We start from the raw sequence: 20,793 nt of genomic DNA, 5'->3' as shown, positions 1-20,793 counted from the left end.
TACATGTGTGTCTTTTTTTCTTTATGTGCACCATGTGTGTGCAGGTGCCTGAGGAGGTGTTAGATCTGCTAGAACTGATGGTTTTGAATGTCCCAATACAAAGTGAACCCAGGTTCACTAAAAGAGCAGCCAGTGCTCTTAACCCCTGAGCCATCTCTCCAGCCCCCAATCAATAAATATGCCATATACACTAACAGAATGAAGGACGAAGACAACAAGATCATCAAGATATCTGAAAAAAACAAAACAAAACAAAAAAACCTTAAAGGACTGGAGAGGTGGCTCAGAGGTTAAGAGCACTGGCTGCTCTTCCAGAGGACCTGGGTTCGACTCCCAGCACCCACATGGCAGCTCACAACTGTCTGTAACTTCAGTTCCAGGGAATCTGACACCCTCACACAGACATACATGCACACAGAACACCAGTGTACATAGTGTACATAAAAATAAATTATTTGTTTGAAAAATATACTTGACAAAGATCATCCTTTTCATGACAAAAGCGCTCAACAAATTAGGTTTAGGGGAATTCCCCTCACCACAGCCAAGGACACGTGACAACGTCACAGCCTACATCCTTCTCACCGCTGAGCTGCTAGCTGCTGAAAGCCTTCCTCAAGACAGATGTTCACACTCACCTGGCATGGTCCTGAAGGTCACAGCTGGATCAATCAGGCACCAGAGAGGAACAAGAGCATCCCAGAAAGAAAAGGAGGGGCTGAGGGTAGAGCTCACATGGAGGGCTTGCCCTGAGTTCAGACCCCAGTTACCGAAAATAATAGTTAAATAATCTCTTTGCTGGCAATATGAACCTATCTACAGAGAACACTAAAGATTACACACATGCTGATGTACATACACATACATATATACACACATGCTCAAGCACACACACATATATATACACACATGTTCATGCACACACATACATATATACACATGCTCAAGCACACACACATATATATACATACATGCTCATGCACACACACATACATATATACACACATGTTCATACACACATATATACACATGCTCATGCACACATATGCTCATGCACACACATATATACATGTTCATGCACACACATACACATATGCTCATGCACACACATATAAACATGTTCATGCACACACATACACATATGCTCATGCACACACATATATACATATGCTCATGCACACACATACACACATGCTCATGCACACACATACAGACATGCTCATGCACACACATACACACATGCTCATGTACACACATATACACATGCTCATGCACACACACATGTTCATGCACACACATACACACATGTTCATGCACACACATACACATATGCTCATGTACACACATACACACATGTTCGTGTACACACATATACACATGTTCATGCACACACATACACATATGCTCATGTACACACATATACACATGCTCATGCACACACATACACACATGTTCATGCACACATATACACACATGTTCAGGCACACACATACACACATGTTCATGTACACACATACACACAGGCCTCTGGAATTAACTGAATAGGAAGATGGAAACTGGACATGGTAATCACATTTATGATCACAGTACTCAGGAGCCTGAGGCAGGAGGAATGCCACAAGTTCCAGACTGGCCTGAGCTAACAGTAAGACCCTGTCTCAAAAAACAAAAACAAAAAAGATGGCATTATATTTCCTAATTTCTAACTATTACAAAATGACAGTAATCAAAACAGTATGGTACCGCCATGAAGACACACACACAGACTAGTGGGGTAGAATAGAGAGTTTAGAAATAAACTCACACACGTGGTTTCTTAGTTTTTTTTTTTTTTTTTGGTTTTTCAAGACAGGGTTTCTCTGTGTAGCTTTGCGCTTTTTCCTGGAACTCACTTTGGAGACCAGGCTGGCCTCGAACTCACAGAAATCCGCCTGCCTCTGCCTCCCGAGTGCTGGGATTAAAGGCGTGCGCCACCACCGCCCGGCGATTTTTGTTTTTTGAGACAGGGTTTCTCTGCATAGCCCTGGCTGTTCTGGAACTCTTACTGTAGATTAGGCTGGCCTTGAACCCACAGAAATCTACCTGCCTCTGCCTCCCAAGTGCTGGGATTAAGTGCCCAGCTGGTTCTTCATTTTCAATGAGAGAGCCGAGAACACACGATGGAAACAGATTGGAGACTCCTCAATAGTGTGGAGAAAAATGGTGAACCTGGACACCCTACACAAGCATCAACTCAACCTGCAAGTTCAACCTGAAGTCCTTTCTTCCCTCCCGACAGCTCTTATTTTATTCTCACAGTTACCTAAGAAGCCGATTATACATGGTCTATAACATTCAAATAAGAACTCATATAAGTCAGATGTTAAAGACTGTCTTCAAGCGTCATCACCAACGACACCACGTTTGCCTACGATCGGCCCAGTATAACCCACATCCGTACTCAGTGTCCACCAGTGTGTCCTCAGTGTCAGCAGGGCTTCCTAACTGAGCTGTCTGAAGCTACCAGCTTAGCACTTCGGATTTTTTTTTTTTCATGCTCTGAATAGTTAGTTGTAGAGAGCTCAGCACGGGTTGTTACAACCAGTTCAACCTTGGTGTAGTGCCAAAGTGTGGCCAAGCAAGGCTCTGATTAAGTCACACCAGAGTCAGCCAGCTCTAGAGCCTTCCTGTCAAGGTTACAGACGAACTGGACCATGGTCTAATGTGGAAAGTCCATTGGCCCAACCGTAGCTGAATCTGGAATAAAGTCTTAAAGGAGAGACCTGAGAATGTAAAACTCCCAGAAGAAACCAGCAAAAGCCAAAAAAGCATGGTAGCACAAGTCTGTGATTGCAGGACTGCAAGGCCAGTCGGCTACGTAGCAAGTCCCAGGCCAGCTCAGGCTACACATTGAGAAACGCTGTTTCAATAAAAAACCCAGCCAAAAATTCTAATGGGACTGTCTGTGAGAGGAAAGGGCCAGAGTTGCACATGTGTGGGAGAGGTGCTGGGGAAAATAACTAATCACTCTTATTTCACAATAGAGTGACAAGAGACGACATCTAAACATGAAAAAAAAAATGGCCACGGAAATATGTGTGTCATTTAGAGTCTAGGTGTGTGAGGACCAGCCGAGTCAGCAAACTGAGAGACAGCAGCGGAGCTGGAAACAGGCTGGGGGTGGAGAGCCTCCTGCTGCTGCTGCTGCTTCTTCTTCTTCTTCTTCTTCTTCTTCTTCTTCTTCTTCTTCTTCTTCTTCTTCTTCTTCTTCTTGTTGCTTTTGTTTTGTTTAAATAATAAGCCTCACCAGGCGGTGGAGGAGCACACCTTTAATCCCAGCACTCAGGAGGCAGAGGCCGGTGGATCTCTGTGAGTTCCAGGACACCCTGGTCTACAGAGTCAGTTCCAGGACAGCCAGGGCTACACAGGGGGAAACCCTGTCAAGTAAAACCAAATAACAATATTATAATAGTCATAATAATAAGCCTTATAGAACAATATTTGTATATAGTCTTGACATAAATTTAATTAATGCAAAATAAAATGTAGTTGTCTTTCTTGAATGATTTAGGACATCACAATAGACATCCTGAACTGGCCACGCTGTGTCTCCAGGATTGAGTACCGACCCTAACGTAAGACATTGAGGCCCTGGGCTCTGGGGAAAGACTGTCTGGCTTTGACGGGCGAACTTAGCACTCCAGCTAAAGAGCTCTGAGAAAATTACCCAGCCTTTCTGTCTCACCGTGCCATCTGTGAAACAGGAAAATGAGTAGTATTGTGTTAGAAAGACTGAACTATGCAATGCCTATACAGTACTTAAAGCTGTTTGTGGGGACGGCGAGATGGCTCACCGGGTGTGGCCGCCAAGACTGAAGACCTGCGTTGGATCCCTGGAAACCACACGAAGGAAGAAGCAAATCCACTTTTTCATACATGCACTATGGCACAAAAGAACCAGCACACATACACACTCACATAAATAAAGAAATAATGTTCTTTTTTTTTTTTTTTTTTAGCTGTTTGGCATGGGGTATAGGATTATTGATAGCCATTGCCACAAAAGCTAATTTGCCTCTGTAATAAACGGCTCCTGGGGACTCTATTGCTTTCCCTGGCTTTTATTAGTTTCTATTTCCTTTTCCCTGCCCACCCATGCTGTCAATCAGCCAGCTGTCCCTCAGCACGGTCATCAATGTGCCTTTGAGAACAAGCTCTGCCACCCTCTAGCGTGCTGTTCCTCAGTGATGGGGCACAGGGACACCAAACAGCCCAGGAGACTGGGCAGTGTGGGACCCAGCAGGAAAAGGGCGCGGACACCTGTCCCAGGAGTCTTGGCTGCGGCAGGCTGGCAAGCTTCATCGTACCGATCATCTGCGTGAGTGCACAGAACCCTGTAGGCTTACTTCCTTACGGTCACCTGTGAGTCAGGAGGTTGCTGGCATGGTGACTAACTCTCCCAGTTTACCTGAGACCGTCAGAGTTAAGGCACTGAAAGGCTCACAGCCCTGGAAACTGTGTTCCTGGCCTGGATCTTCTCAACCGTAAAACCAAGGCTGGCTACTGTTTTTGAAAGGCTGCTGAACAGGAGATGAGACAATGTTCCCATAATTCCTCATACATATGGTAGCTGTGGCTCCAGCTGTGCCCCATGCGTCTAGCTCTAATGTTGACTGATGAAGCATTCTTAGCAAGAAGCAGGCAACAGGCTCTAGGCACAAACGCCTTCCCGGAAGCAAAGCTGGCGCTTCTTTTTCTTTCTTTTTGGCTTTGGTGACAGGATCTCACTATACAGCCCTAGCTGGCCTGGAATTCACTCTGTAGACCAGGCTGACCTCAAATTCACAGAGATCCACCTGCCTCTACCTACCTCCCAAGTACTGGGATTAAAGGCATGCATCATCACACCTGCTAATGCTGGTTTCTTAAGAAATTTTCTCCATCTCTGTCCTGCACAATTTGTGTCAGGATTAAGACATACTTCAAATTTTAATTGTTGGGGCCTGGAGAGATGGCTCAGTGATTAAAAGCACTGACTGGCCTTGCAGAGGACCTGGGTTAAGTTCCCAGCACTCACATGGTGACTCACAACCATCTGTAACTCCAATTCCAGGGGCTCCAACACCCTTTTCTAGCCTCCAAAGGCACACACGGTACATGGGCATACATGCAGGTACACGCTCATTAAAAATAAATCCATCTTTTTAAAATTTGTAATAGTTCAACATCATTAACCACCATCCTCCACAAAGGCTAGTGACTACTCTGTTTTCATATGAGTTTCCCTTTTCCCACTGTGAGAGCTTTGAGGTCTTGTGTGTGTGTGCGCATGCACTGTTTTTCAAGAGTGGTCCACCTGGGTTTTATTTTCAGCTTACTACATTCTCATTGATCTCTTTTGTATGCATGTGTATGCATGTATCCAGGTGGAGGAAGAGAACAGCTTGGGACTGGCTCTCCTCTTTCACCATGTAAGACTCAAACTCAGGTGGTCAGACTTGGCAGCAGACACCTTTACCCACTGAACCATCTCCCCAGCCCCTTGTTTTTAGACGAGATACTCTCACTGACTTGCCACTTGAAGGTTTGACTCAAGGGTAGGGTGGCCAGCAAACCTCTCTTTGTTTCCTCAGTGCTGGGATTATTATGCACACCACTACACCTGGCTTTGTTTGTTGAGACAGGGTTTCTCTGTGTAACAGCCCTGGCCGTCTCGGAACTCACACTATAAACTAGGCTAGCCTCAAACACATAGAGACCCACCTGCCTCTGCCTCCCAAGTGCTGGGATTAAAGGCATGCGCCACCACACACCTGGCTTTTAATGTGGTTCTGGGGATTGAACTCAGGTCCTTATGCCTGTGAAGTAAGCACTTTCAGGATTGCGCATGTCCCCAGCACTGCCTTGGGGGTATTTATTGTAGTAACAGTTTCTAAACTTTCAGATGAACTCAAAGGACGCCAGGCGCCACCCCTGAAGGAAGTCGGTTTTCCATTTGTGTCTTACTTTCCTCCTTCACAGCGGTGCCAAGTCATTTAGTGTCCCACTGGGCTGCCAAATGACTCGCTTTGTCAATCCCATCTGAAAAATAAGGGCTCTTATCACGGAGCGCAGGAAACCCATTTCTGACCTCAAAGCTGAAACAATTCACCATTCCATAGATGTTAACTGCAGCTCGGAGGAAGTTGCTCACATCTGAGCTCCCCACAAACACAAGGACAAGGTTGCCAGAGGAGAAGTTACACAACTGGGGGGGGTGGGGCAGGGCGGGGGAAGTAACAGAAAAGATCACAAGTTACTCAAAACCATACACAGGGGCTGGCAGCCCTGAAGAGGCAGCCAAGCTGCCGAAGCATCCAGGCAGCTGAGACTTCGATTTGCCACAAAAACCGTCTTTTATTTGTTTTCATATTTCTTCCAGTCAGCACCCAAGACCTGTGAACACAAAACAGAAACCACCAAACCTCAAGAGGCCTTGAGGGTGGTCTTGTTCCAACCCGCTAGGGCAGGAGGCAGCTCTAGTCAGGATTTTCCCAAGGATGGTCTGGTGTCCACAGGCAGACTCTTCTGGGGCTTTGATGAAAACCCCAAGCTCTGAGCCCCACCTGGGCTTCTGAATTAGGATCCCTTCTAGGGAGACCAGAGAACCTGCATCTATTACCGGCTTACACCGCTCCCTGGTGCCGCATACGGTTGGAGAGCCACTGAACTAGGGAAACAATGGAGAGCCAAATGCAAAGCCATGACTAGGTGAGAAGTCTGTAGGTGAAGGGCCATGTTCAACCTCCATCATCCCCAGGTCCCGAGTCTGTGAAACAGATCAGAGTAGGGACCTGGCAGGAAGGCTCTGAGAACAAAACAGCAAATAAGCACTCCGAGTCCAGTGCCTCGCCCAGAGCAGGTGCTGGGCAGGAATTGGTCTGTTCTCCACCTTGTGTAGTATTCCAAGGAAAGGTCCTAACGACACCTCAGGTTTTGAATATGTGTTCCTAAGCAAACCAGATGGCTTACTTAATAAGCTGGGCCCTCCACGTTCGTGAGTCACCAACTGCAAAAGCCAAGGTTGGCAGTGTTAAGGAAAGGGTGGGCTATGAACCACAGACAGCGCTATTCAGCTTTGTGGGCACCGGGATTACCAGGGTGGTTCTAAAACACAGGCTCTGGGCTCACCGGCTTCAGATCTAGTGGGTCTGGGGTAGGGCTGTGAATTTGCCTCTCTAGCACATTCTCAGGTGCTGTTCACATTGCTGTGGTCAGACGAACAGCTGGGTTTTCACTGTCATGGAGGGATTGACTCTACAGCCCCGCATCTAACACGTAATTCACAGGACACTGTGGACCAGAAAGGAAAGCTGTGCCTGTGGGCTTCCTGTTTGACACCAGCTTGGTTAGTTACAAGTAAACAGAGCAAAATGTAGTGAGCCAACAACTTTTGAGGCTGTGTGTGCTGCCTCTGCCCTGAAAATCTTCCTTACTGCTTTCTGAACGATGCAGAGTCGGGGCTCCAAGACCCTGACTGGCATTCTCTGAGCCTTAGTTTAGTACCTCAGCGTAGAGGAGCACATCACTGGGTCTCAGACCTGGTTGGGCAGTATTTTAAAGAAAACTTGATGCCCTTGGGGTGGAGAGACAGTTCAGTGATTAAGAACATTTGCTGGGGTTTTTTGTTTTTTTTTTTTGTTTGGTTGGTTTGGTTTTTTGTTTTGTTTTGTTTTTCAAGACAGGGTTTCTCTGTGTAGTTTTGGTGCCTGTCCTGGATCTCGCTCTGTAGACCAAGTTGGCCTCGAACTCACAGAGATCTGCCTGCTTCTGCCTCCTGAGTGCTGAGATTAAGGGCATGTGCCACCGCCACCCAGCAAAAACAGCTTGTTTTCCATTTTGTGCAAGGCAGTGGTGGTGCACGCCTTTAATTCCAGCACTTGGGAGGCAGAGGCAGATGGATCTCTGTAAGTTCCAGGCCAGCCTGGTCTACAGAGTGAGTTCCAGGACAGCCAGGGCTACATGTGGAAACTCTGTCTTGAAAAAAACACACAGAAAAAACAAAAACAAACAAACAAACAAAAACCACAAAACAGTTCCATTTTCTATGTCCTAATAAACTGGTATTCTGGATTTAGTTTTTAAAATAAAATTCAGGCACTATAGAGATGTCTCAGTGGCAAAGAGCACTTGTTGCTCTTGCAGAGGTCCTAGGTTTGAGTCTCAGTACCCACGTGTGGGCTTACAAGCACCTTTAACACCAGATTCAAATCTGACACCTCCTTCCAGTCTGAGGGCACCAGGCACACAAGTCATGCACAGACATCCACGCAGGCACTCACACATAAGCATCAAATCAAATCAGAGGGAGCAGAGGAAAAAGGACACAGGTTTCTCCAGCTACCTGTTCACTTATTCGCCTCTTCACTATTAACTTAGCTCTCACCATCTTCTAAGTATTTTCTAGGTAGCCACAGCCACTCAGAGAGAGAGCTGTGCTCACAGAGAGCACTCGTTAGTGAGAAGAGAAGGGCCAAAAGCAAGATAAACAAAGACAAAATGATCTCAAATAGCAATAAATGTTATGGAGACAGACACACATGGCCAGCATGAAGTGGGCAGAGACAACTCTTAACAGAAGGCCTCTGTGGGCTGGCAGAAAATTCACCATGAAGGACCAAGGGAACCATCATGACAGACACTGGAAGTCTCCTGGGCAGCTTAAATGAAATGGAGACCATAATGTACTTGGTCATTTTCAGACAGCTTCAAGGAAGATGCCTGAGTGGTTAGTGAAATTCCATCTGAAGGTCACTCTCGGGCTTGGCCAGGCAACCCTGTAGGCAGAGTACCTGCCTAGCTTGCATGGAGCCCTGAGTTCAGTTTCCAGCATGCCCAGGAATAAAGGCAGGAGAACCAAAAGTTCGAGGCCATCCTTAGCTATATAGGGAATTCAAGGATAGTCAGAGGCACGGGATAGTCCGTCTCTAAATAAATAAATACACACCACTTCCTCCGAGCACTCAAACAGCATAGTTCTGGACTGCCTACTTCACTGCTGGTTACAATGAAGAAATATCAGCCTAGAGACGGCAGAAAGTTCCTTCCGGAACCCTCCTGCTATCAACCACCTGGTGGTATGGGATCTAGCTCCAGACCTAGGAGACTGAGGGGAAACCGCATGATTTCCAAGGCCCCCTCCCACCAGATCTAAAGTTACACAAGCCTGTCAGTGTAATCAATGAGGTTTCCCTATGGGTGGACAATGAGCGGCAGAGGTAGATGGGCTCCATCCCTGACTCTCAAGTGCAGAACAGCTCTCAGGAGGCAGTCAGTGAAGACACTGCCCAGTCTTGCTATTCCTTGGCACCTGTGGCACAAAACTAGAGGGGTCTGCTGGGAATTTAGGAAGCCCGGGCTCCTGGTGAAGGCTTGAGGGGCCCGCAGGCTTCTATGCACAGGTCCTTGTCACCAGTGGATTATATGCCCTTTGGGGTCACACAAATCAGGTCTACCCTTCTCATGAAGTCAAACTGGTTATCAACAAGGGGCGTCCTTAGTCCCTGAGGGCAGGGTTCTCAGACCCCACTACTCAGCAGCAACCGTATATACGCATTGTCTTAGTCAGTGTTCCATGGCTGTGAAGAGACACTGTCACCATGACAACTCTTACAAAGGAAAGCATTTAACTGGGGGCTGGCTTACAGTTTCAGAGGTTTAGTCCATTATCATCGTGGTGGAGAGCATGGCAGCACACACGGTACTGGAGCAGTAGCTGAGAGTTACATATTGATCCAGAGAAAGAGAGAGAGAGAAAGAAAGAGAGACAGACAGACAGACAGACAGAGGAGCCTGGGCTGGCATGAGCTTTTGAAACCTCAAAGTCTACCTCCAGTGACACACTTCCTCCAACAAGGCCACACCCCTAATCCTGCTAATCCTTCTCAAACAGTGCCACTCCCTGATGACTAAAGATTCAAACATATGAGCCGATGGAGCCATTCTTTTTCAAACCACCACACGAATAGATGTGAACCTTAACCCCATACTTAACATATGAGACTTGAGGTAAGGGAAAGGTTGGCAAAATTAGATACAGTTAACTTTTCACAGTGGAGGAGATGTCTCACTCAGGAAACTGCAAGCCAAAGAGGCTCCGTGATTCTGAGGCAGGGTTTCTCAGCCTCACCACTGTCGACATTTCGTCCAAGCTAATCCACTGTTTCCCTATACACTGGTTGTTTAGCAGCATCTCTGGGCAGCATTTCATACCCATGAAACACCAGTAGTAGCTGTCCATTTCTGTGGCACCAAAAATGTCTCTATAATCCTAGCACTTCGGAGGCAGAGGCAAGAGGAATGCAAGTTCAAGGCCAGCCTGGGCTACAGAGTGAGCATGAGACCAGCCTGGGACTATAAAAGACCCTGCCTCAGACAGACAGAGAGTTGCTAAAATCCCCTGGCAGGCATGGGGGTGACGACCCCTGTTGGAAGCTGCTAGTATGGTGTCCAATAACTGATTATCAGCAACATGGAGACTAAAAGCATCCCGGTGATTCCTGGCGGTGCTGGGCCTTTCACTCTCCGGCACAGAGATGAGTCGGCTCACCAAAAGACGCCACAATCTACTTTATGTTCTCATACAGAGTAAAGAGGATTAGTGAAGGGTTAACTTGGTCTCTACTAAGATAAGCTAAACTCAGAACAATCAGTAGACTGATTGGCCAGCCTGCCTCCTCTCAGGCTCTTTCCAGTGGCTGCCAAGCAGTTGTGCTCACTCTTTCTGGCCATCACTACTGTATAAGTAAGATATAGAAGGAAGCCGGGCAGTGGTGGTGCGTGTCTTTGATCCTAGCACTCAGAAGGCAGAGAGGCAGGCAGATCTCTGAGTTCGAGGCCAGCCTGGTCTACAGAGTAAGCTCCAGGCAGCCAGGGCTACACAGAGAAACCTTGTCTAGAAAACAAACAAACAAAAAAGATGTGGAATGAAAATTAACACATGCAGCTAGAAATAAAGAAACCCCACCCACAACTATGGGTTAATATTTTTAGATTATTTTCCCCTATTTCTTCTATTGTGATATTTTTAATTTTTTACATAGGACACAGGAGGTAGTTCAGTTGGTAAAGTGCTTGCCTGGTACACATAAAACCCTGGGTTCCATCCCCATCACCTTATAAAAACCAAGAACAGGGTCTGTAACCACAGCACTTGGGAGTGGGAGGCATTGGATTCCAAGTCGAAAGTCATCCTCAGCTACGCAGTAAGTTCATGCCATCCTGAGCTACAGGAGACTCTGTCTCAAACGAACACACAATTCTTAGGTAACACAGAGGAGCAGAAAGAGGCTCTGCATACCAGGCAGGCCTGTGCTGAGCGAGCGCCATCCCCAGCCACAAGGAAGAGATTTCTATCTATGCATCTGCACAGACTAGAGCTGTACATCTCTCTTCCCCAGGCAAGGCCACTTCGAGAATTAAAGTGCTCTATTACGTTTAACCAGGCAATTGATGCCTTGTCTTTGCCTCGAGTGATAGATACATCGTAGATTAGCGCACAGCAACACCCAGAAGATCTCCCATCCACCCGTGCGGTGGGACCAACGGCAGCAAACAGCATAGAACAGACTTTTCTGTCTCTTGGCAACCAATTTTATTATGCTTTGACCTGGCAGCTGGTAGGGCTTAATATGAATTAACCATCCAGGTTATGAAGAAAGGTCAGGGGCTCTGAAATAAGGTTTTCCTAGTAGCAGACAAAAACACGTTCATTTCCAGGATTGCCTTTCTTTCTTTAAAAAATTTTAGGTTTTTTTTTTCTTCTTCATGTGTACAGGTGTTCGCTTATGTGTGTGTCTGTGCACCACATTCATGTCCGTGGAAGTGAGGAGGTGGTACTGGATCCCCTGGAACTGGAGTTACAGATTTTCTTTTAAATGTTTACTGTATGAGTGTTTCATCTGCATGTATGTATGCACACCACAGGCACACCTTGTACCTGAGGAGATCAAAAGAAGGCACTGGATCCACTGTGGCTGGAATTATGGGTGGTTGTGAGCCACAATGTGGGTGGTGGGAACCAAACCCAGGTCCTCTGGAAGTGCGGTAAGTACCACCCCACCCCACCCTGGGCATAATGTCCTGAGAGAGGTACTGTGCCACGTGTCCTGGTCTCAGCTCTGGACTCACCCAGAGTCTGTATAACTGGGACAGACTCAGCCTCTCCGGGGAAAACCAGTGGTTCTCCCACTTGCTTCTAGCTCTGGTGCCATTAACAAACTCTGTGTGGAGACCAGGCCTGAGTGGAGCTCCTCTGTGTGGAGCTACCAAGCCACAGCTCCACCGTTCTGGGAACTTTAACATGCATTTCCTGTGTATAAACACGGCCTCGGACTAGAACTGGTTACATCTGCATTTTGGAATGAGGTATGATGGTACACACTGCAAATGAGAGGCAGAGTCGGGGAGACCAAGACCTTGCAAGACCCTGCAAGACCCTGACTTGTAAAAGAAGAAAGAAAAATTCAGTTGTTTTTATTCGGTAAATCTGAAACCCCATCCTCAATTTAGACTTTCATGCAGGTATGGTAACACACACCCAGGATCCTAGCAGAAGGCAGACAATCAGGAGTTCGTGGGCATCCTCAGCGACATCGTGAGTTCCAGGCTAGCCTGGCATACAAGAGATTCAATTTGAAAGAGAGAAGAGTAGGGGCGTGGGAGGAGGAGGAAGAGGGCAAGGAAAGGGAGGGAGGGAAGAGGAAAGAACAGAATTCCCATCCCTTTTAGGCCAGACACTCAATTTTAATGGACAATAAATACAGTGTATTATTGGGCCCCAATCATACAAGAGAAATGATAGGCATACCCCTGAGTCCCCACTCTGGAAGGCCTTAGCAAGCTAGATGCTCACCCCAGGACATCGTGTTCACTGAAAGCTGTTATCTTGGCTTCCAGGGTCTGCTCTCGGGGTAATCAGTTTACGGGGAGGATCATCAACTCAAATTTCCTGATCACCAGGCGGAGGAACAAACATAGTCTAAGCAAATCTCAGGAGGCACATGGAGTGAATGCCTATGAAGAGAAGAGCCACTTCCTCAAGAGCCAATCACACTTTTAACAAGGGCAAGCGGGCTTTCCTCTCAGGGGCTCAGACTTTCACCTGCAAGCCCTGTTCTGTCTTCCAAATCTACTCGATTTTATTTGGGAAAGGCATTATGTGTGTATATAAATACCCCATACTGTGTTAAAATAATTCCTAACATGTAAAATTAGTTATCATACTTTATAGGCCGAATTAATTCAATTCTCACTGGGAAGTCTCACAATTCCCCATTCAGTGGGCGGCAGTGGGCGGCAGTAGAATATGGTGGTCTATAACAAGATGTTTGCTAAGAAAGGTATGGACTAGACCAGCAGTTCTCAACCTATAGGGCGGGACCCACTGGGGGGTCGAACAACCCTTGCACAGGGATCGCCTAAGACCAGCAGAAAACACAGATATTTACATTATATTCCTAACAGTAGCAAAATTACAGTTATGAAGTAGCAATGAAGATCATTTTATGGTTGGGGGTCACCACAACGTGAGGAGCTGTATCAAAGGGTCATAGCATCATGAAGGTTGAGAACCGCTGGTCACAGAGGATCCTGAGTTTTATCCAGTAACTCAAGTGCACTTTCAGCCACAGTCTTCCACTTGGTTTTGCCTCCAACTCCGTACAAAATAAGACTCAGGCCAGCGGTGTTGGCGCACACCTTTAATCCCAGCACTCAGGAGGCAGAGCCAGGAGGATCTCTGTGAGTTCGAGGCCAGCCTGGTCTACAGAGCGAGATCCAGGGCAGGCACCAAAGCTACACAGAGAAACCCTGTCTCGAAAAACCAAAAAAAATTTAGTATTTTTAAAAGATTTATTTTTATTTCATGTGTATGTGTTTTGCCTGCATGTATGTACATGCAGCACATGAGTACAGTGCTTGCAGAGGCCAGAGGAGGGCATCAGGTCCCCTGGAACTGGAATTATTGACAGTTAATGAGCTGCCATGTGGGTACTGGGAACCAAACCCAGGTCCTCTGCAAAAGCAGCAAATAGTCTTCGCCACTAAACCACCTGATTCAGTAAATGTAACGATTACAAAGCTTATTTACTTATTTTTAATTATGTGTGTGTGTGTGTGTGTGTGTGTGTGTGTTTGGTTTTGTGCACATGAGTGCAATACTGGTAGAGGCCAGAAGAGGGCATTGGATTCTCTGAAGCTGGAGTTAGAAGCAGTTGTGAGTTGCCTGATATGGGTGTTGGGACTCAAATTTGGGTCCTCAGGAAGAGCAGTATGTGCTCTAAACTGCTGAACCATTTCTCTATCCACTTAAAAAGTTTGTAAACCAAAAAGATTTCGTCATACTCAAGGTAGACTCAATAACGTTTGCTCAGGCTGGGCAAAGGACAGGAAAGGAAGAGGAGGCTTGAGGGCCATTCCAGGGTTGTTCAGTGTGAGCTTCGGCAGGAGTGAAGTTTCTATTCACTAAGGTGGGGAAGGCAAAGGGAAGGCGGGTGTCAGGAAAGGAAGTTAAAAGTCTGCTTCCCACAGACTGCCACCCACTGCAACACGCCTACATTTGTTCTAAAGCCAAGGCAACGGGACTGAGAAGCTGGTCTGAAATTCCACACAGAGACACAGGGGCCCTGCAGAGCCAAAAGCAACCATAACAAAGAAGGGCAAAGCTGGAGACCTGGCATGCCCTGACTTCAAAACCCCCATGGGTTCAATAACCCGGACAGGGTGCCACCACTGTAACAACAGGTGTATGGTATACAGAAGACTGCCAATCCAGACACAAACTCCACATTTATATTTATTTTCAACAGAGGTGCCAAGATCATTCAAAGGGTCAAAGTAGTCTTGTCAACAAACATGCTACCAAAAGTGAATATTCACATTTGAGGAGATAAAGTTGGACCTTCTACCCAATACCACACACAAAATTAACTTAAAATTAATCAAAGAATGAGCCGGGGGTGGGGGGTGGGGGGGTGGCGCATGCCTTTAATCCCAGCACTCAGGAGGCAGAGGCAGGTGGATCTCTGTGAGTTTGAGGCCAGCCTGGTCTACAGAGTGAGATCCAGGACAGGCACCAAAACCACACAGAGAAACCCTGTCTCGAAAAACCAAAAAAAAGAAAAGAAAAGAAAAAAACAAAAAACAAAGAATGAAACAGAGCAGTCAAAACTGTAAGAATTCTGGGTGTACAAAACAAAACAAACAAAAAAATCATAAGCACAAATCTTCATGACCTCAAACAACTTGCTGGGCATGGTGGCACACAGCTATAATCCCAGCACTTCCTAGGCTGAAGTGGGATTGTCACCAGTTCAAGGCCAGCCTGGGTATGAGAGTGATACCTGGTCTCATAAACTCAAAAACAATGGCTGGGGAATGGCTCAGTGGGCAAAGTACTCTCTGTGCAAGCCTTGGGGTCCCCCAACCCACATTGGGGGGTGAAGGTGCAGGTATGTGACCCTAATGCTTGGGGATGGAGAGGAGGATCCTGAGACTTACTGGCCAACCAGTCCACACAAGGAGCTCCAGGTTCAGTGAGAAACTGGTCTCAACAACAGTCAGGTGGTGCACGCCTTTAATCCCAGCACTTGAGAGGCAGACGCAGGCAGATCTCTGTGAGTTCAAGATCAGGTTGGTCTAGTGTATTCCAGGCCAACTAGAGCTACACAGTGAGATCCCATCTCAAAAACAGAAAGCAAACTTAATTATTTTATGCATGCGTGTGTGCGTGCGTGCGTGCGTGCATGTGTAGTGGCTAGTGAGGAAGACACTTATGGACCTCTGTCCTCCACATGCACATATATGGGCCTTCATTCACACACACAAATTTGTCAGAAATAAATCAGCAAAAATTATGCCAGGTTATGAAAAGGAAGCATGGGGTGGGGGTGAGAAGAGGGAGGGAGACCAAGGGAAAATACAGAAAACAGTTCTCACATGGAACTCACTCTGTAGACCAGGCTGGCCTCGAACTCACAGAGATCTGCTTGCCTCTGCCTCCCGAGTGCTGGGATCAAAGGCTTACGCCACCACCGCCCGGCTTCTCTGCCTTTCTTTTTGCTGGTATTATTTATTTTTTTGAGGCAGGTCTCATGTAACCCAGGCTCGCCTCAAGCTCACTGTGTAGCAAAGGCTGGCCTTGAACCCTGAATCCTTTGTCCACCTCCCAAATGCAGGAATTACCTTTCCCATCCTGTTTTCACTCTAACAGAAAGCTTTAAAGAAATGATTAAAGAATGCCTCCTGCCTCACTCATCCGGCTGGGTTGAACAGCTAACTCAGAACAGCTGTTAGCCCTTGGGCTAAGAGGAGCCCGTGAAGAATACTCCCGTGAAGAATACTCCCGGGACAGCAAGGTGCCAAAGTGCGCGGTCTGCTGATCTCCTACACTTTAGACCAGGCTTTCCAAATCGGTACCCAGCCACCGGGCCGGAGACCCGCCCTTGGCAGAGTGACCAAAATGTGTCATCGCACCAATTCTACCTCCGTTAGGGTGACTCGAAGACCTGGCTGACCGGCTGGGTTCTCCGAATGACAGGAAACCTTTCTCGCTTACAAGCAGTGGGGCTCTAAAAACTTCCAAGTCAAAACCCAAGCGAGGGAAGAAGAGGCGGGTGGAGTGGACCTTACTCTCCTCGTCTCCTTGTGAGGACTCTGGCACCTAGATTTCACTTGGGGTAACCTTGGACCCCAACCCCTGGAACTTAGCGGGGCCGTCATCCATCCCGTCCGATCCGCTGTCCCCTGGTCGCCCCAGGGCCGGCTCGAGCGCCGCCGGCAACCTGCACCGCCCAGGACGCCGTGCGCTCACCCGGTTTGGTGCTCCGTCTCTCTCGAGCTATCCCCGCGCTGTTGCGTCGCTGCAGTTCCTCGAGATGCTGCGTCCCTGCGGTGCTCAAGCCCTTAGGCACTCCCTTCCAAACGAAGCTTGGGACCCCAAGTGACTGGCCTTTTTTGGGTGCTTGGCGGTATTTTCCGTCCGGCCCCACATCACTTCCCGTGAAGGAGAGCGCAGCGGGGGCGGGCCCTGCGCGGCCTCCACCTCCGCCTTCTGTCACCTGCCCGCAGGCCCCCAGCCACAGAAACTACGCTCGCCTCGCCTGGCCCGGACCGGTCTCCTTGCCGTGTTGAGGAAGGTGCGGGAACCACGGGGGTGGTTTTCGTTTTGAGATCCAAAATGCCATTCACAAAAAGGTCAAACTGCCCCAGGATTCCGGGGAGGCGAGGCGAGGCGTGCCCTGGTGAAAGCCTTTTCCTGGCTGTACATCCTCGCTGGGGATAGCCAGAGGTTTCTGGAAGTGACTGCGAGAAAAATAAGGTAAGATTCAGGCAGGAAAAAATAAGCACCATTCTGGGAGGCAATGGCCAACAGAGTCTACGCGCACAGTCTAATTCTGATTACAGTCAGCCTGGATTCCTAAAACACTGCCACGGCAGTTAATACACAGTAAGAGGGAAAATATGAGGTGGCATAACATACCAAGACCCGATAGGGTCAGGAGCAACCTGTGAGCTCTGCTGCCTCCCAGCGGCCTCTTCTAGATGCCCAGGGTTTTCTTTGAGCAGTCTGGGATTTTGACCCCGGGATGAGATTATTAGCCAAATTCGTCCGAAGGTGACTCAGAGCTTTCAATACTGGCCTTTAGGCCAGCCCCCTTGTACTTTCAGAATTCTACATCCAAGACAAGCAAAATGCTGGGGAGCAGCATTTTGTCCATCCAAGTGGCCTTCCGCCACAAACTCCAGCTGCCCCACCCACCTGCCGGCCAGTCACCCCTCCAGTCAGCTGCTCCCGGGACGGCATCAGAATGCGGTCCGTTTCTCAACTATGTCCAAGGAGCCTTCTGTGGACAGCAGCTCCTGGAGTCACCCAGGCCTTCACCAAGCTGGACCTGAACAGAATCTTTTCAATCCTTTCCTCTCTATCTGGGGTGAACAGAAATAGACTCCCCAGGAACGGCCAGGCAATCGTCTTCCTTCAGGCACTAGCTCTTAAGGAGCTACCATCTTTCAGTACCATCACACTGGGGAGCAAACCTCCCCCACACAAACCTTCGGGGGACAAACAGTATAGGAACGGCATAGTGACTGCTGATGGTTGGTGTGGTCCAGGTAGAATGCCCACCTTCAGCGTTCCCCACTTCTGCAGCCAAGCAGCTCCATGACTTGGGAGTTTACAGACAGATGGTACCGTGACCATTCATCACCTGTGGATGCTTTCAATGAGTAAGGCACTTTTAGGCACATAGGACGCAACAGCGGACTAGGTTAAACTGCTCCCGGCCCCCAGAACTTACTTGTAAGACAAATGCTTAAGTAGGAAACTCCAGCAACATCCAGTAAGGGTCGCAATAAGGAAAGTAAGGGACATCATTGACAGATGAACAAAGTGGAAGGTGCCTGCATCCCAGCCACTGGGGGGAGGGGGAGGGGCCCTCAAGCAGGAGTTATCACTTGATGCCAGGGTCTGAAGCCAGCTTGGGCAGCACAGTGGGACCGTCTCCACAAAATAAGTAAGTCTTTGAACACATAAAAATAACACCAAATCAAGGAAAGTGATGTGAATATGAAAAGGGAGTGAAGGTAAAACATTCAAAGAAGGAACCAGGCGGTGGTGGTGCACACCTTTAATCCCGGCACTCGGGAGACAAGGCAGGCAGATCTCTGAGTTTGAGGCCAGCCTGGTCTACAGAGCAAGTTCCAGGACAGGCTCCAAAGCTACATAGAGAAAGCCTGTCTTGAAAAACAAAAACAAAAGCAAAGATTCAAAGAAGGGAAGATGGGCCTGTGTTGCAGAGTATTATTTTAAGGTGTGTTACTTTTGTTTATGTTGCATTTGTTTAACTCTGTGAAGCTGTGTTACTGTGACTGTCTAGAACACCTGATGGTCTAATAAAGAGCTGAAAGGCCAATAGCGAGGCAGGAGAAAGGATGGGCAGGGCTGGCAGGCAGAGAGTAGATACAGAAGGAGAAATCCAGGAGGAAAGAAAGAAGGAACAAGAGAACAAGAGAACTTCAGGGGCCAGCCACCCAGCTACACAGCCAGACATGGAGTGAGAAGGAAAGAAAAAGTATACAGGAATAGAGAAAGATAAAAGCCTCGAGGCCCAAGATAGATGGGATAAAGTTAAGAAAAACTGGCTAGAAACAAGCCAAGCTAAGGCCAGGCATTTATAACTAAAAATAAGCCTCCATGTGTGATTTATTTGGGAGCTGAGTGGTGGGCCCCCCAAAAGAGCAAAAACATCAGGCCTGGAAGTGGAAACAGCAGAGTCCAGGCTGGCCTCCAACTTCCTATGTAGGATGACCTTGAACTTCTGATTCTCCTGCTTCTACCTGAGTGCTGAGACTTCACAACTGCATCACTACACCCAGTGTGTGAGGTGCTGGGCGTGAAACCTAGGGCTTCACAAATGCTAGGCAAACACTCTCCAACTGTGCCCTTCAAAATGAAGGTCAAAAGTGGTTTAATTTGGCTTAATGTGTGAGGTAGGGTTATTATTCACTGGATATAACAGGACTGTGTGTTTCTACCCATTGCCTGACACTTGACTGTGCATCTAGTTCCAAGAGCCTCCATGTCTCTACCTTGTCTGAGATCATGTGACATGCACATGCCATTTGTCATACCCAAACAGAAGTTCACGATCCCTAGTCCTGAGTCAGCCTGTCTCTCTCTCTCTCTCTCTAGTAAACTCAGATAAAGCCTGTTCCAGGAGCCTGGGCTCCACAATGAAAAGATCCACATAACCGAATCCCAGTATACCCAGAGCTTCTGTCAAATAGAATCTTGATATCTGAATTAAACATTTCAAACTAGTCATGGTGGCACACAAATTCAATCTCAGCACTCAGAAGGCTGAAGCAGGAAGACAAGTTTGAAGGCAACTTGAGCTACATCATGAGTTTAATGCCATCCTGGATTACCTAACAAGGGTTTAAAAAAAAAAAAAAAGCCAACCCTGACAGCACAGGCCTGTAGCTCGAGCTACTCTATAAATTAAGGAAGGATAATCACAAGTTCAAGCCCAATCTGGGCTACTGAGTGAATTCAGTGTGAGCCTGGGCAATTTAAAAATGTAAAAAGCGGAGCTGGAAAGATGGCTCAGCGGTTAAGAGCACTTGCTACTCTCTCTGAGGATGGAGGTTTAGCTGCCAGCACCCACATGGCAGTTCACAACCATCTCTAACTGGGATGTTTAGGTCAGCTGGGAATATAGGTCAGTGGTAGAACTTAGCATCAGGAAGCCCTGGGTTCGGACTCCAAAACTGGAAAGCTGTAACAGGTAGAATCCTCAGTTTATGTGGTTGTATTGTACAAGAGACAGGGAATTTTAAAACAGATTTATGTATATGAATGTTTTGTCTGCACACCAGAAGAGGGCATCGGATCCCACGGGACTACAGTTACAGATGGTTGTGAGCAACCACGAGTGCTGGGAGTTGAACTCAGGTCCTCTGGAAGAGCAGCCAGTGCTCCTAACTGCTGAGCCATCTCTCCAGCCCAGAAAAGGGGAATCTTAGAAGCACACACTAAACTATTAAGCATATTGACTAAATTAATTATGCACTTGGAAACTGCTGCCTGTCCCGTTAAGACATAAAGCAGCAAATAAATCAGTGAACATGAAAGTGGAATATCTTGGGGCTGGAGATGGCCCAGCACTGAAGAGCACATCTGCTTTTACAGAGGACCTGGATTCAATTCCAGGACCCACATGGCAGCTCACAAGCATCTGTAACTGCAGCTCTAGGGTATTTAACAACTTTGGCCTC

The 20,793-nt window shown here is 47.5% G+C and overlaps 1 protein-coding gene across 2 annotated transcripts in view; it reads right to left on the bottom strand.

The window, feature by feature from the left end:
* Nucleotides 1-17,725, bottom strand: part of Rab27a (RAB27A, member RAS oncogene family) — a 52,475-nt gene extending 34,750 nt beyond the window's left edge. Inside the window, exon 1 of one of the 2 annotated variants that reach the window (XM_052714290.1) lies at nt 16,829-17,725. The gene's annotated coding sequence lies outside the window, so the exon portion shown is untranslated. The remainder of the gene's footprint in view (nt 1-16,828) is intronic. The other variant, XM_052714274.1, reaches the window with a different exon arrangement.
* Nucleotides 17,726-20,793: the final 3,068 nt, after the last annotated feature.

Source organism: Peromyscus californicus, unplaced genomic scaffold, assembly GCF_007827085.1.
Source record: "Peromyscus californicus insignis strain IS unplaced genomic scaffold, ASM782708v3 Scaffold_11__1_contigs__length_118956290, whole genome shotgun sequence".
Classification (NCBI taxonomy): Eukaryota; Metazoa; Chordata; class Mammalia; order Rodentia; family Cricetidae; genus Peromyscus; species Peromyscus californicus.
This window is presented reverse-complemented; position numbering and strand designations above follow the sequence as displayed.